The sequence below is a fragment of the Typopeltis vanoorti genome, chromosome 12 (assembly GCF_054136105.1).
Source record: "Typopeltis vanoorti isolate ZY-2024b chromosome 12, IOZ_Tvanoo_1.0, whole genome shotgun sequence".
Classification (NCBI taxonomy): domain Eukaryota; kingdom Metazoa; phylum Arthropoda; class Arachnida; order Uropygi; family Thelyphonidae; genus Typopeltis; species Typopeltis vanoorti.
The window spans coordinates 110,449,893-110,467,310 of NC_143560.1; the positions used below are offsets into that span (position 1 = coordinate 110,449,893).

At 36.2% G+C, this 17,418-nt stretch overlaps 1 protein-coding gene across 1 annotated transcript in view; it reads left to right on the forward strand.

Annotated features, from left to right (window-relative positions):
* Nucleotides 1-17,418, forward strand: part of shot (dystonin-like protein short stop) — a 1,304,552-nt gene that overhangs the window by 151,193 nt on the left and 1,135,941 nt on the right. The window lies entirely within an intron of this gene.

Consider the following 17,418-nt stretch of genomic DNA (forward strand, 5'->3'; position numbering starts at 1 on the left):
ACTGTTGTTGTTTATGGAGGGATAAAATATTTTGGTTAGATCTGAAGATTACAAAAATTGCAGAAAGTGAATGTACTAATTAATTTAAAGCTCTATCTAGGCTTTATGAACGAGGGGAAAATTTTATTATTTTTTTTTAAAATTTTTTTTGGCTGCTTGCATATTACGTAAATATTCCAGAAAGAGAGCCTCCATAGCTCAGTCGGTATAGACGAAGCCCTTTGGTTGGAAAGACCTGGGTTCGATTCTCGTCCACTACGTCTGCATCCATTATTTGGTCTCTTTCGACTAAAGGTGAGTTAGCTGGCCTCATACGGGGTAGTTTTTTTTTTTTTTTTTCCTCTCATCCGGAAACTCGGGTTTTTCGTCCCCTAGAACAGGCAAACCGACTCCGTGAACACACACGGATTTACAGTCACGAATACTTACGACAATATGTGGAAGAGATAAGGTCCTCACCACATGTCGTAACATCCGTAGTTAACCATGAGTCACATCATGGTAGTCAACCTCCTAGACAGGAGATGTCACTTGAATGGGGGAGGGGATTCCAGAAAGGGAAAAAAATAGTTTTAGTACTACTTATTATTTGCTAGACAATTTTGTTGCGCCGTGTGTGTGTGTCAGAAATACCCGTTTAGCTCTTACCTAAATCCTTTTTGTTTCTTTGTTTGCTTCTCTGAGCATAGTACTTTTCTTTCTTTCTTTTTTTTTTTTTGCATCACTGTTTTATTCCTCAGTGTAATGTGTTAATTCTGTATACGAAATCGTTGATTCAGATATCTGTACTGTAGTGGTGCCTGATTTCGAGGCATAATTTGTGTTGTATTGAGAGTTGCCAACTGTCCTATTTTATGAGACATGAAAGGGACAATTGGTAACTTCAAATAGAATCTTTTCCAAGACTAATTTGGCAAGAAAGCTGTTCATAATTAATCCAGTTTGGTGGGCACCAAAAATCATTGAAAGCAGCTTTGAATAGAAAAATGTGTGAGCGATGTTGAGTTGAAAATATCATATCATCGGCCAAAGGTTTTTATTTATTTTATTTTTTTCTGGATCTACTCACGATATCTTTTTTTGTGATACAGGTAGTTTGTTAGAATGCCAGTAGATGGCAGGCATTTCACATTTTGTTTCCTCTTGTTTGAGTGCTATACACTGTTACAAGCGGCAAATGTGAATAGTTAGTGTTATGTTGCTGCTAGGAAAACTTCCAATTTTAACTTGAGACAATTAGCGTAACCTCGAATGTAAGAAAAGGGCGCATGTCTTTGACCCTGAGTGTGCTGCAGTTTACATTTTTGTGGCTTCAACCTCCGTAATAGCTTTCTGGCAGGTGATTCGGTATGCATGTTGTTTTGGAACGGCGGGGCAAATGTGTATGATAGAAGTGTAATATGCTGCTGCTGAATTCTGTTTGCTGAGTAATATTTTGTTAAGCGCAATAAAATGGAACCGATATTAATTCATATAGGCTTACTGTTTAGCAGCGATCTTTTGAGATTTTTATTAATAAAAAGGCTCTTGGCAGCGTTTACATGAACTTTGTTATTTGTTTGTATTGAGATAGCCCAATCACCTCACACCTCTCACTTTCAGTGGCGTCATTCAGCTACAGGAGCAGTTCGTGTTGCGTGGGATTTATACGAGCCTTCTCTTACGTTGCCCGCCTTTACAGGTGAGCTGGGGAGAATTTGTGCCACCATGCACTTCAAGCTAGAAACCAGTCTGGCCAGTCCGAGAATGGCAAGGGCGGTGTGCATATTTAAGAACGCCAGTGATGTCAGCAAATGCACTTTGATGGGACGTGGCAGCAGTGTCCTCGCTCCGGTAAGCAGTTGATGCCGAAGTCCCGTAACCGGCAGATGATCGTAGTGTAGTTTCACAGTGTTTAGCAGCGCTTAACCAACACCATCCAGTAATCATACTTGTGTTGTTGGATATGAATTAGATTGCATTCGACATGTATTCTTTTGTGCGGGGCGCTCGGCTTTTTGTTAAAGGAGCACGTGAAGGAGATGACGTTGACAATATGCCGGATCCAGGCGATCAGGTGGAACCAGATGAGCCGCTCGTACAGGCGGTCTACCACACCCGTGCCCAGATGGCTTCTGCTTCCCAAGAATCTCGTGAAGTGTACCGTACTGCACACAATCGTAGCGGATTACGCACTGTCCACACTTCTCGGATTATACGAAAAACGACAACTTTAACCCGTGGTGAACACAAAGCAGTTACCGAAAGCATGGTTTCCTCTCAGCCGGCTCTTGAACCTCAAACCCGTTCAGTCAGCACGCAGCATCAAGAAAAGTTTGATCGAAGTAATCGTGATCAGGGTACTCAAATGCGAGCAATTCCCCACCGTACTAGTAGTACAACTACAGATGCGGATATGTATAAAAGAGTTTTCGAAAAGAATAAAGAAGAGCAAAGAAAGAAACAGAAGGTAGGTGTTATAAAAGTAATGGATTCATATTGTACTCTGCAAGGCATTTCACGTATGAAAGAACATGGCTTTCTAGTAAAGAAAGGTATTTCATTTAATAAAATAAAGATTGCATTGGTTGCTTGAAGTAAGCAGCAACAGTGGCTTACTTCAAAAAAGGAACTAAGAACTTTTCGCAAGTTTTGACTATAATAATCATTGAATGGATTGATTATTAGTGAACCTTCATTGAGTGGAGACTTTTTCTGACGAATCCCACACAATTACAAGACTGCACCACACCTTAAATTAGTTAATTGTACCAGCCCAGAAACTATTAAAAATTTTTTTATAAAAATTAAATTAAATTAAATTAATTAAAATTGCTTTACTTATATTGCTTTTTTATCCGTGGATTACTTTTATGAAATAACCGGTATATAAAAGAAATCAGTAGATTAAAAAAAAAACACTAATCTAATCCTTATTAGATTAGTGGTTTACTTGATGATGTATAGAGTTAAATAGGAAGGCTTATTAATGTAATTGCCAACCACAAGCAAAACAAATTATGAAAAACATTTAAAAAATATCTGTGCGTGCGCACACACACACACATGCACGTATGTACATGTGTGTGTGTATGTATATATATATATATATATATATATATTAGTATCCAATTAACACATTGCTATATAAACGTTTTCTCCCCAAAGGTTCAGCATCGCACCTATGCATCAAATGATGCAGTTTATCTGGTAAATATAAACATCTATATTTATGTATTTTGTCTCCTAAATATGAGTTTTCATGACATTTCCAAGAGATGTTGTGAACCTATATGCTTAGTACAATATGTGGACCATTGATTATATAAATCATTCAGGTTACTTTATTTCATAAAGTAACCTGAATGATTTAGAATGATTTAGAATTTTTAGAATAAAAATTTGGATAAGCAAGTTGTCAAAGTTCTGTAATGAACTGTATGGTGTATGATTTCTCCTTTTAGCCAATTTTTTTCATTCATTTTGTCTCTTGTTGGTTTTTTATGTGGTCACCTTTGGAAAGTTGTAAACAGTATTATATTAGTACTGTGAATGAGCTGAAGGATTGGATAATTTGAAACTGGATTCTTATGTTTAAACTTTTTTACAAGCCACTTCAGTAAGCAGATGAATTTCATTGTAGTAATGGTTTCATATCACATTGAAATGCATCTATCAACCAAAGGCATTAGTCAACGTCATTGCTCGCAGTGTGATTTGAACATGCTGCCTGTTGGAGGTAGACAAGCTATCCACTTGGCCAACCATGCTTGTGAATATGGACATTCGTTTTTGTCATGTGCTACAGTCATTCCTTATTTGCATCAGTCAACCTTATCATGTTCACAATGGGGGAGAGGAGCAAAACAAAAAATCTGGATTTTCTCATCTTATGTAAACCTATTATGCTTTACTTTTTACAGTAGCAGCTTTAGCATGATCTCAAGGATGTTGCAACATGTGCTTTTCAGTTGGAAAGACCCAGGTTCAAATCTATCTAAAAGGTGTGTGCATATATATATATATATATATATATTCCTCTCCCCTTTATAAGGACTTGTCAGGCGAAGTAAATTAGCTAGTCTCAAGTAGATGTGGTGGAATTTTCTGTCTTACAAACTCCAGTTTTTTTCATCTTATAAAACAGGTAGAAACACATGCAATTAAGACATAATATATTGGTCTCATGGCCTTCGTTACTTTATCTGTAATTTCAACAAACCTTTCAATTTATTCAATTTATCTGTATCAGTATGATACAGATGTAACATCTGTGTCATACTGGTGTTATCACACACAGGTATTACATCTGTAAGGACCTTTTTTATTGCTCCTCTAAGAAACAGGTATAATGAAGACGTTGATCCACAATCATCCTGTTTCTGCTTCCAGCACTTCTCAAACTGGAATTAAAAACTATAGGAGATATTTTTTAGTGATGGGTGCTACAATGTTATGATAATTTTTTTTTTAATGTGAAATTTTTTAAGCAGGCAAAGAAGAAAGTTTCTAAAATTTTTTTACCATCTTAATTATTGATTTGGAAATGTTAAGAATGCATAGCTACATAGTTAAAGAGGTAAATTACAATCTACTTTAGATAGTAAGAAAAATTGCTAAATTTTTTCATTATGCCAAAATATTTGTCCCATCCCCAGTTGTGGATTAAGCCAGCTGGAGGCCCAGACAGTAAAATTTACAATGCACCTAAGGAAAAAAGTGTTCATATATGCATATGCTACAAAGAGAACTAGCGCTTCACTATAACAAAAAATTAAACTCAAATAATATGTGATTTAATATTTTTATTTCAAAACACTGAAATTAATTTTTCTTTATAATAGCACCTGGCATAAAATATATAAAAAATATTAAAATTGCAATAAAATAATAAAATATTTTAAGAAAAAAAAAAGAAAGACATATATTTAAGTTGGAGTAAAAAATTCAAATTTTTTCCTCAATTTTTCTCTAGCAAATTCATCAGTTATTTACTAAGTATTGATGTTATTTAATATTTCATGGTCCATATACAATAGCGGCATACTGTTTAACCTTTCTTCTGACGTTGTAATTCTTAGGTAGTTTTTTGCCCTTTTTAAGACCGAGAAAGATCTTTCTCCTGATGAATTCGAAATAGGAATAGTCCAATTTTTTTTTTTTTTTAATCATGAAGAAATCTACATTTTGAAAAGTCTATGCTTAGGACCCCCCCCCCCCCCCTAGCAGCCAACCAGGTTCAACACCAGCTTGATCTGCCTCTGCCCATCCCTTTTCTTGATGTATGTTAGTTGTTTGCTTATTTCTTCTTAGTGAAGGGACACTGCACTAAGAAGAAATAAGTAGAGATTGTCAGACCATGTCATTATAAACACTCTGAGAAGATTTGTAGGTTAAAGACAAATTTTATATGATAGCTGTTTTCATTTTGATTGACTGTTCTTAGGATTATTATTATTTTGGTAACCTCCATGGAGTCAACAGGCTCATCGTGGGAGGCCCACTCAACCAGCAACATATCTGTCATAATGAACTTTGAAGTTATTGACACTACCTGCATTCACAATGCATTCCACTCACTAACAACTCTCCATGTAAAAAAAAATCTACTCCTCACACCTTTCTTCACCACATCTTTATACAACTTCCGAGGATGGCCTCTCATTCTTCCCATCTGAACATCATATGATTTCTTTTTATAATTTCTTCTGTATTAATCTCATAGAATCCCTTAACTGACTTGAAGATCTCTGTCATACTCCTCTGTAATCCACATTCTCTCAAACACTCTTCGTAACCAATACTTCAGAGTCTTGATATCACTTTGCCTATATATATATATATATATATATATATATATATATCAGTGCCTTATATAGAGGCATCACCACTTCCTTATCCCTACATGCCAATGTACTTTTTTTTTATAGCAGCAATACAATTTGCAGTCTTTGCAGCACTTATGATGTGCCCTTGGAAATTCAGTTGACTATCTACTATCACTCCAAGATCCAAATCTCATTTACTTCCTGAAGTACATTATGTGTTAGATTTTGTCCACTTCAGAGTTATGGATGACAGAAAAGTAAATGTTCAGCAGTTCTGACTTCCAAATTATTATTAATAGCTTCAACCCAAGATTACTGTGATACAATTAAATGTCATTTATGCCATCTTTAATTTACACCATTGATTATTTGAAGAGTGTTTAATCCTGATCTTTTGTTGCTAACACTATTTAATTTGCTGGTTTAAATTGCTGATTTATTGATAAATTGTTAACATGATTTATCACAGATTATTTAATTAGATAATGTTTTATTTAGAGTTTCTGTAGAAATAGCTGCTTTGATTAACTTTTTTTTTTATTTATGATTCCATCCATTAAGATTGTAAACTTCTGTATATGTACAGGGTGATTCCATATTGTAAAACTTAAAGGTGTATTCTACATCTCAAAACTAAGGTCCCATTTAACATAGACATGGGAACGTTACATTTTTGAGATACAGCCCTTTGTAGTTGCATCATGCACTTTGTAAAGATGCACAAAGTGCATGTGCAATGTGTTGGTGAATGAATGCAATTGTGAATGAAGGCATACAGCCCTGGGATGTCTTAGCATTGATAGAGAAATCTGAAGTGAGGAAACCATGCAAAATGATGTGCAGTGAATGACCAGAAGGGAAACTAGTGATTCATTTACAAAGGAGAGTCAGTGGACTCTAAGATATGCATAAAAGCCACCTTGGTAGGGAAGCCTTTATTCTAGATCCAGTCAAATACCCTAAAGTAGCCATATGAGTTTCTCCAAATCCATGGAAGGATTTGGAATGACCTTTTCATAGCTTATGTTCATGGGTGGAAGTTGAGTAGCTAGGGTATCTAGTCTGGAACTAGAGTGGCGGAATCCATGTTGATGGACACTAATTAATTGGTTCATCTTCAGGTAGTGAAGAAAGTTAAATGTTGTTTCCATTGTTTTCTAGGTGATTGAAGGGAAATAGGATAATAGTGTATATGCCGACTTATTTTCCTTTTTAGAGATGGGCTTGGAAATAGGTTTACTTCTCTGCCGATGGGTAGTGCCACACCAGTCTGATAACTTAAATAGGTATTATAGGATGTGCTAATTCTGTGGACAGATATAAAATGTAGGTAGTGGTGGGGAGAATACTCTCTGAAACAGGACTTATTGGTATCCGGCCTGAGATGTGAGTGAATGAAGTGTGGAGGAACAGGAATTAGCAGATAATAGAAAGAAGATCTATTCTTCTTGAACACTAGTTGAGAAATATTTAACGATGTTTGAATGTCTTCCATGGGGCAGATGCAAAATGGATGAGTGGTTAGATGAAGTACACAGTTTGGAAGAAGTCATTATGAAGGCAGTGCACAATGTGAAAGGCAATAATTAGTTACTTAAGGAATATAAACAGCAGGCTAGGAAGGTTAATAAGGAAAACAAAATACAGCATATGATCAGAATAGCAAACAGGCCATGAAAATTCTCAAGGAGTTTGTTCAGCATGTGGTCAGTAGATGAAAAATGATTATGGGAGGATATTACTAAATGGAAAGGGTAGGTAGAGATTTGTGGAAGATGTGGAATCTGTCGAAGTATTCATCAATGTATTTCATTCTTGAAGTGTGATATTGAGGGAATAGGAAAGGAGGGACTAGGGATGACCAAGAAGGAGGTATATGAAGAAGAAGTAATTAAATTTAACATTAAGGTGATAGAACTTGAAAACATATGACTGGCTGTTTTAAGGAAATGTTCCAGGAAGTTCACTGGCCTTGATGTGATTATTTAACAGCAGTTTTGCAATGAGGACCCAAAAAGAGTCAAAGGAGGATAAAATTGTCCCATTTCATAAAGGTAGTGAGAAGTTGTTGAATCCTGTTATCAAACCAAGAACTGGATTGATAACAGTAGGATCCTTAGTGAAGGTCAGCATGGCTTAAGAAGAGGTATATAGCATCCACTTGCTTGTTACAACAGGATGATGATGATCGTATTGGATGGGGGAAGGGGGGAGATGCATATACATTACTATATTTAGATTTGCAAAGGCCTTTGATAGATTACCATGTGGCAACTTCATATTTAAATTAGGATCGATGGGGTTTGATAATAGATTAGTGAGGTGAATATCACAAGTTTTATATTAGTAAGCAGCATGCTTCTGAGGAAAGTGATCAATGGTGTGCTACAGGATTTTGTTTTAGGGTTGTTATAAACTTGTACATTAAGATTATTGAGAGAAGTTTAAATGCAATATGTATTTGTTACCAGTATCTGAAAACAAATTCATATTTTATTTAAACTTCTCTCAATAACATTGATAAGTTGATAACATTGATCTCAATAACAAGTGCATGTTGTGGCTCTACAGGAGGATTTAACTGGACTAGCTGTGCAGATATGTGGGTATAAATGCCCAGTGTCGAAATGTAAGGTTTGAAATTTAGAAGGCAAGAATTGGATGCATTGTATATTATTAATGGGGATGTATTGGAGGAGTTTAGAACTTTCAGGAGGGAGATATGAGAGTAGATAGACCTGAAATTTAGGGCTCTTATTGCTGAGGACAACACAATCAATCATAGCAATAACGAGGATAATATTAACATGTGGAAGTAAAGAGATCACAATTCCACTGTGCAAGGTATTAATTAGGTTTCATGTGGATTACTGTGTGCAGATTTTGTCACCTATCTGCTTTTTGAGACAGAAATATTGTATAAAATAATCAAGAGAGAATAAGTATACTGGTGTCATATTGGGTGAATTCCATTTTCAGAGCTTGGTTGATAGAGGAAGAAGGATATAATTGAAACATTATGTTGATGAAGACTTTGTACCAGATTAATGCACAAGATATTTTCATAGAATGGAGAGATATAAGGGTAGAATAAGATGCCATTCTCTGGCATTGGTAAGAAAGGTGGCAGGAGCAGGTCAATGAACATGACAGCAAGATGTAGGTTTTTTCATGGAGATTGGTTGGTGAATAGAATGCATTGCTAAAGAGTGTGATGAGTTGAAGGTAATTTGACAGCACTTGTGACAGTGAGGACCTTCTAAATTCAGCCTTTGTCTCTACAGCTGTGTGATGAGGTTGATGATATTAATATAGTCATCCCTCGACTTACGTCCATTCGAAGATACGTCCGTGATCCCATAAGGGAATAAATAGCATTTTTGACTATATTTTCGAACAAGATGCGAGCAAGCCAAAGTAAAAAGGTTTCTATTTAGCAGCAATGCTTCTTGCGCAGTGACAACAGCACATTCAGCAGCAAGTTCAGTTGACAGTTGACATGCGTCTTCAACTTCCTCTGTTGATTTTGTGTTTGAGAAATAGGTTATTTGTGTGTTTATTGTTAAATATTTCGTGATGTTTTGTGCAACATAGCCCCTTACATGCCCTAATCAAAAAACCTAGTGAAGAATCACAGAAAAAGAGGCAAGCAATTGATCTTGAAACAACGTTGCAAATTATAAAGCAACATGAAGCTGGTAAGTTCTTCAATGCGATTGCACATGATTTTGAATGTTCTCATTGTACAGTGATGGCCATTTTGAAAAATAAGGATAAAATCTTAGTCTGTGAAAGGATCTGCTTCCATTAAATCGATGATAGTAACGAAGAAATGACAAGATCCTATTGGTATGCAAAAGCTGCTTGCATCATGGATAGAAGACCTTAACCAAAAGTGCAATATCCCCTTAGCACTATGACCATAACCACTAAGGCACTAAGTCTCTTCAACATGTTGAAGGAGAAAGCAGGGCCCGATTACGACTACAAATTCAATGCTGCTTCTGGTTAATTCATGAGATTCGAGCAGATTTTTGCACTGCATAATGAGAAAATGTATGGTGAATCTGCTAGTGCCAATGAGAAGCCTGCCAAGGAGATTTGTGTAGAAATTGGATAAAATTATTATGGGAGAAAATTGTCACAGCAAATATTTTATATGAATGAGACCTTGTTTTGGAAAAAAAATGTCAGAGCAGACATTCATCCACCAAAAGTTAAATATATGTCTGGTTTCAAAGCTCTTAAAGACCATATTACGATACTGTTAGGGGTAATGTGGCCGGGTATAAACTGAAACCATTTGTGATATTGCACAATGAAAATCCATGAGCCTTCAAAAACATTAGGAAGCAAACTCTTCCAATTCATTATTGGAGCAATAAGAAGTCATGGATGACTCAAAAATGGTTTGAGGATGCCTTAATTGACTGTTATTCGAGTGAAATGGAAAACTATTGTGTGAAAGAAAATGTACAATTTGAAATTTTATTAATTCTAGCTAATGATCCAGGTTATCCACCTGATATCAGCGATCTTCACCCCAAGATCAAGGTTTCTCCCTCCAAACACTGCTTCATTGATCCAACTGATGGAACAGGGTAGGTTCTTTCAGTGTTTAAGGCTTATTATCTGTGGAGAATTTCTTCATAAGCCATTTTTGCCACTGAAGACTCATGCAATTCTGGAAAGCATTCAATATTTATCATGTTATTAAAAATATTGCTGTGGCTTGGGACAAAGTGATCTCTTAATGTATGAGTGGCATATGGAAAAAGACATTAAAAAGGTTTGTGCATGATTTTGGAAGTATTGAAAAAAAAATGAAGACATTTGTAAATTGAGCGAAGAAATATTGGGCCCAGCAAGCCATCTGAATCTCGAAGTGAATGATAATGACATAGTTCAACTCATAGAAAGTGCCCCTGAAGAGTAGACCAACGAAGAATTGGTCGAACTGGTGGAACATGTTGCAAAAGAGGAAGAACGAGAAAAGGAAGAGGGAAAAGAGAAACAAGAAGAGGTAGTTAAACAATTCACAGTGAAGGGTCTTGCAGAAATGTTCTCTGCGGTTAGCGATGTTCTCAAAATGACTGAAGACAGGACCCAAATGTTGAATGCTGCTTATTAGTAGAAAGGAAAGTAAATGATGTGTTTGTTTGCTATAAAGAAATTTATGATGAAAAGAAGAAGAGGAATAAGCAAAGCACATCAGACATTTTCATCAAAAAACAAAAGGTTACACCAGAAGAGCTGCAGTCTGGTCCTTCGCATAGGGAAGGTAATGAAGATGTGATTGTGGAGGAAGATTTGGGTGATTATTCTCCTGTTTTATAGTGGCAGTAATGCACAGTGCAGTTTTATAAGGTTTAAAAATTAAAATGACAGTATACTTATTACGATTAAGTCCCTAATCCCTATAACTCTATTGATTTAGTGTATCGACTTAAGTCCTTCTGGATGGAACGGAACCCCGACGTAAGTCATGGGATGACTCATCATCATCAAATTCCTGCCATGTACCCTCAAGGGGTGTACAGGATATGATAGTACTACATGGAAAAAAAAAATTACATCATTACTAACTTCCTATCTACAATTTTCCTCCAAATCAGTCTGTTACTTGTCAAGACTCCAACATTATCAGATCTTATATTTCTATCGTCTAAGGCACTTTGTACCATATCAATCCACCTATATCTTGGTCTTCCTCTGAGTCGTTTTGCTGCCAACCTGGCAGAGAACACTTGTTTTGCTAATCTTTTCTCACCCATTCTATTTAAGTGGGATGACTGTATATTAAAAACCATATATACCAGACTATCATATAGAAGAAAGTATTACCTTATCTGCTGAAGATAAAAACTACATAGATTTAAATTTGGAAAACATTTCAAAAACACAGATGAAAGCTATGATTAAGTTAAAACAGCAGCATTTATCCTTTGTGAAACATGTTTTTTTTCCACCAGTAATATATTATGCTTGTGGTATTAGTTGCTTCAGGTGTTAGTTGCAACCAAACTAAATGCTGTGAGAATATTCTTTTTTTTTTTTTTTTTTTCTGGATGATGACTGCTAATCATTAGTTAAGGAATGGCTGGAATTCTTTTACTACAGCAGATTAGGTTATAAGACTAGTATAATTTGTCTTTTAATTCCTTAAAAACCCAAGTTTCTTGGAGGACTGTAATGGTCTGGCTAACTGGCAGACCCAGCTATCCCTGTAACTCACTTCCACTTTCCAGATTCAATAGTATTGGTTGTAGTCATCAGTTGTGTGTATGTAGAATGAATTAGTGTGTGTGTGTGTGTGTGTGTGTGTGTGTGTGTGTGTGTGTATGTGCGCACGCACGCACGCTATTAACTGCACAGTAAAATATCACTTATCTCATTTGAATAAGCCATATACTGAACTGACAAAAGGTATATCATCGATATTTATTCTCTCACTAAATCTTGTAAGTTTAATATGTACATTTCTCTCCAGATTTGTAGAAATACACCTCAGACTTGAATATCTGTCTTTGAATTTTCGATTTTTTTCTCCCTTACGTTTTGTAGTTTGCTTTTCTCTCTTCTTGATCTCGTGATTTATACATGTTAAGCTTTGTGTGACATTTTGTTGGACCATATCTCTTCACAAAAAAAGGAATCATTGTTATACATAAGTTCTGAATTAGCTTTTTTTGCCATTTTCATAAACTTATTGTTGTACTGGCACCTCCATGGTGTCCTAAGACTCATTGTGGGAGATGGAAACTATCAATACAGTGTGTATCATACCTCTCCTTGAAACCATTAATAGAGAGAGCACTCATAACTGACTCAGGCAACCCATTCTATTCATTCACTAAACTCTAGGCATAAAATCTAGTCCATATGCCCTTGCTAATTACACTCTTACTCAACTTCGAGGGATGACCTTGTTCTGTCCTCACTAGCTAAGTGATGAAACATTTCCTCCTCATCAATCCTATAAAATCCTTTAAGTAACTTAAATGTTTCTACCACATTTCCCTTCTTTTGCCTATTAATGAACAACTATCTTGGTCACTTGCCTCTAGATCCTCTCTGCCACTTCCTCTTCTCTAAGAAACCCAGGTGACCAGACCTGAGCACAGTAATCCAGATGTGGTCATCAAGGCTTTATGAAGAGGATAACTCCCTTTTCTCTGCTTGTTAGTTTGTTCTTCAATAGCCAAGTAATCCTGTGAGCTACCCTAGCAACATTAGCAATATGCCCTTCAAACTTCAGCTCTCCATCTACTACTATCCCAAATCCCTGGCTTAATCAATTTCCACAGTTCCCCCAATGCAGTGCACAGCTTGTAATCTTTGTATCCTAAAATGCATAACTTTACACTTTTCAACATTAAATTAACATCCATTATTTTTTGCCCATACTGTCAGCCTATTTAAATCATTCTGCAAGCTCTCTACATCACCTTGACTAATGATAACTCCATCCAACTTTGCATTATCAGCAAACAACTGAATATCTCCTTTCAAATTATTTCCTATATCATTTATGTACAAATTAAACAGCAGTGATCCCAAGCACAAAGCTCTTAGGCACACCACTAGTCACCCACCTTCTCCTGGATTCTGCTCCTCCATATACCCCTTTTAATATCTGTTCAGAAGCCATTCTTTAAACGATATCACCAGTTTCATATCCATCCCCATTTGTTGCAGTTAGTGTAATGGAGTTCCATGTGGTATCCTGTCATATGCCTTTGCAAAATCCAGTAGCATGATTGTGTAGCCATTCCATTTATCCAGCTTAGCTATTACTCTATTATAAAATGTTCTTGGATTATTAAAGCATGTTGATCCTTCACAAAGCCATGCTGCTCCTCATAGAGTATCATATTCTTATCCACCCAAACTTATTCTGAAATTTTCTTCTTTTCTCCATTCTTCCCAACATTTTCCCTTTGACCTGAGAACATACTATTGTATTTTTTGTTTTTAATGTTGTATAATTTGAGTGGAAAGTGAATGAAAACTTCTAAGGAGAAGTAGCTGCATAGCAAACAGTTACTTCTCCTTAGCAAAGTGCTAAGGAGAAGTGGGGAGGCATTTGCAGAGTGCAAGACATCACTGGAAAGGAGAGTGTGAAGTAGGCAGAACACAGGTATTTAAATTGGTGTTTCATCTTCCTGTTGACAACATAGTTATTTGATTCCCCTTTGATAGGAAAATCTTTGCTTTCCAGTCCATTATCTAGTTTTGACTCATGTTCCTTCTTTTGCAAACAAAGTCAACTATTCTTCATTAGGAGTATTTCAGACAACTGTTAGGATATTTGCATTCCATCCCCTCTCCTGTGGTTGATTCTAGGAAAATAGCCAGCTTAAATCTTGGCCTCAATAGCAACTCAAGATAAGTGAACAGAGAATATATTAGGAAGAGATCTAGCTATGCTAAGTACCTATTCTAGTAACTCGAAATTGCAGCCAAATAGATAAAACATAGGTGTCTTGTTTTCACCTCTGTTATAAATAGACCCACAAGAAATGCAAAATTGAGATGAAATATTCAAGTATAACCCAAACCCTAAATATCTGGTGGTTATACTGGACAGGATGCTGACATTCAGTCAGTATCTTACAATAATTGCTGCTAATTTTCATCTTGCAACAACAACATTCAGAAGTTTGCTGGCACATCTTGGGGAGCCCTGGTGGAGGCACTCTGGACTGCAGCTATCAGCTTGGTCTACATCCTTGCTGAATATTTTACACTTGTGTGGCTGAACAGTGCGCACACACACACACCCCTCTCTAAGGTTGATACCCAACTCAATACCAGCATGAGAATCATGACAAGAACAATCAAATTGCTCCTACTACTTTGAGGGTATTGGGCGGCATTGCTCCACCACATCTATGCAGGAAGCTATTCTTTCATGGAGAATATACAAAAATCATGAACAATCCACAACTCCTTAACCACACTGATCTGGAAGTGACAGGATGTTGGAGACTTAGACCCCCCCGAACGAAATCTGTAGAACAGTTAATCGACAAAGAATTTAATATTTCTGATTCTTGGAAAGAAGAGTGGAACAATTTGGATACCCTGTTCAACAAAGAAGTTGCAAAGGATCAAACTAGTTGACTGTCTGGCTTTGATCTTCCTTGTGCATGGTGAACATTTGAACTGGACAAGGTACATGTGCATGATGCATACATTCCTTGGCTATCATTCTAACTCCGACTTGCAGCTGCAGAACATCAGTTCAGACAGTGACTCATTATGTATTAAATGAAGCTTACGAGCCTTCCCTAGCAGCCCATCAGACCTAGTAAATATATTGATGAAGGCAGCTGAGTGGCTAGTGAATTTGGACATATATTTAATGCAAATGATGACCCACCATGTGACAGTGTAATGATCAATATTTTATATTTTATATAAAATATTTTATATTTTATATATTCTGTTCTTTTTATATTTATTCTATTTATATTGCAATATTTTATATATTCTGTTCTTTAAGATTGTTTTTAATTTTAATTAAACCTGCTCTATAGCCATATGATAAATAAACAAGCTATGCAGCTGAATTAATAGTAAATACTACTGTGTTTGAGGCTTCTGAAGGGGAAAACTAGAGCTTCTAAGGAAATTAACTCCCCAGCTACAGTTCAGAATCATTTAACTTGGTAGCAGGAAAAACTACATAAATTAATCAGTAGGTGAACCAAATGGTGACTGATGACCACATTGATCTGATGAAATTGATAAATGCAACAAAAGATTCTCCACACTTTATGTAATAGGTTTGGTATGTATGCATGTATATTTGCAGCTTATGCTTAAAATTTCCCTGCTGTTTTCGTATGAGGAAATTTCTCGACACAGAAAGGGATTTCATAGAACTTGACTTTGTTAAGGAGTTAAATTTAACATAATATAAATAAAAGATGCCAAGAAATTATATTCTTGGTTTAATCCTTTATTCAAGTATGAGCAGACAAAGTTTGTGTATGAAGTAACTTCACGACTGGGCAATTTGTATGTACAGGCTAATGACTTCACATCACTTTCCTTAGTATCCCATAATGCAAAGCACATATCCTTACAGACATGTATAATTCTTTTTTTTTTTTTTTTGCTATATGTTTTAAAAAATTTTTTTTTTAAATATCTTAAAGTGAACAGAATTATTACAAAGCAGAAAGAATAACCTGTGCTTAAACATTTTGCAAAATCACTTGATTTGGCAAAACATTCAGGAAGTTTATGTGGATGTTTTGGTGCTTCATGTATTCTTGGTGGATTTACATGAAAAAGTCTTGCTGCTGCTAGCAACTGTGAATTTTTTAAAATGAGAACCTCATGGCAAGTCTCTCTCTCTCACACACACACAGAGTAATCAATCAGTTATCTGACTACGGTATGAAAGCAATATGCAGGTTGATAAACTGAAGTTAGTTACATGATTCCCCACCAAAAATTAACTTAAAAATTAACAGTTGAATCAATTAACTGGATCCTGAATGAAGTTGGTTATTTTTGAAAGTTCAGTCATGAGGATAAATCAAATTAAATCTAATAAATAAATTTCGTGTGATGATACTGCATTCCCCCTTTTTACGGGAGTTCACAGTACCATCTAGTCCCCCCAAATTTTATCCGGGCTCTGGAACCAGCATAGGCTGACGAATCAGACCTATGGCTGGGTCAGTATTCCTGACTGTAATCCGTGTGTCCTCAGACTGGTTTGCCTGCTTGCGGGATGAAAAACACCAGATAAACTGGCAGAAAAAACCCTGCTGTCCACGCCCAAGACCGGCTAACTTGGCTATGGCTGAGAAAGATCCTTAAGCTCCTCACGTCGCTGACGGGAATTGAACCTAGGACACTCCTTCCCCAGGCATATGGTTGCGAAGCGCAAAGCCACTAGGCTAACCACACGGACATTAAATCTAATCCAAGTGTGAGCAAACAAAGTTTGCGCCTGAAAGTATCTTCAGGACTGGGGTAAGGTGGTACAACACCAAGGTAACTCCTTGCAAAGGTGGAGCAAGCTTACATCACTCCTATCTCAGTATCTCCCATAATGCAAAACACATCTCCTTTTGGATATGTATAATGTTATGCATTAAGGGAAGGGCAACTACCCAGACTAGTTTCGACCTTTATTGAGGTCTCCTCAGTGGGAGCCAGACCCAAGTGGAGATACCAGGCAGAAGTGTTAGCACGGTCATCTCTACCTATAGGAGTTGCAAAACGGTGTGTCACCCTTTTATTAAATTACTCTGGATTTAAAGAAAGATGTTGAAGGTTTATTTTTCACTTGGTTAGACTATAATAAATATAATTTAATCCTTTATCCAAGTGTGAGCAAACAAAGTTTGCGCCTGAAAGTATCTTCAGTAAGGTGTTACACCTTACCCCAGTCCTGAAGATACTTTCAGGCGCAAACTTTGTTTGCTCACACTTGAATAAAGGATTAAACTAAATTTATTATAGTCTAACCAAGTGAAAAATAAACCTTCAACATCTAAATCTAATCAGCTGATTCATAACTATCATGTTATATTTTGTTCACTGCCTCGATTTGTAGATATTAGATTTTAGGTGACAGATGATTTTC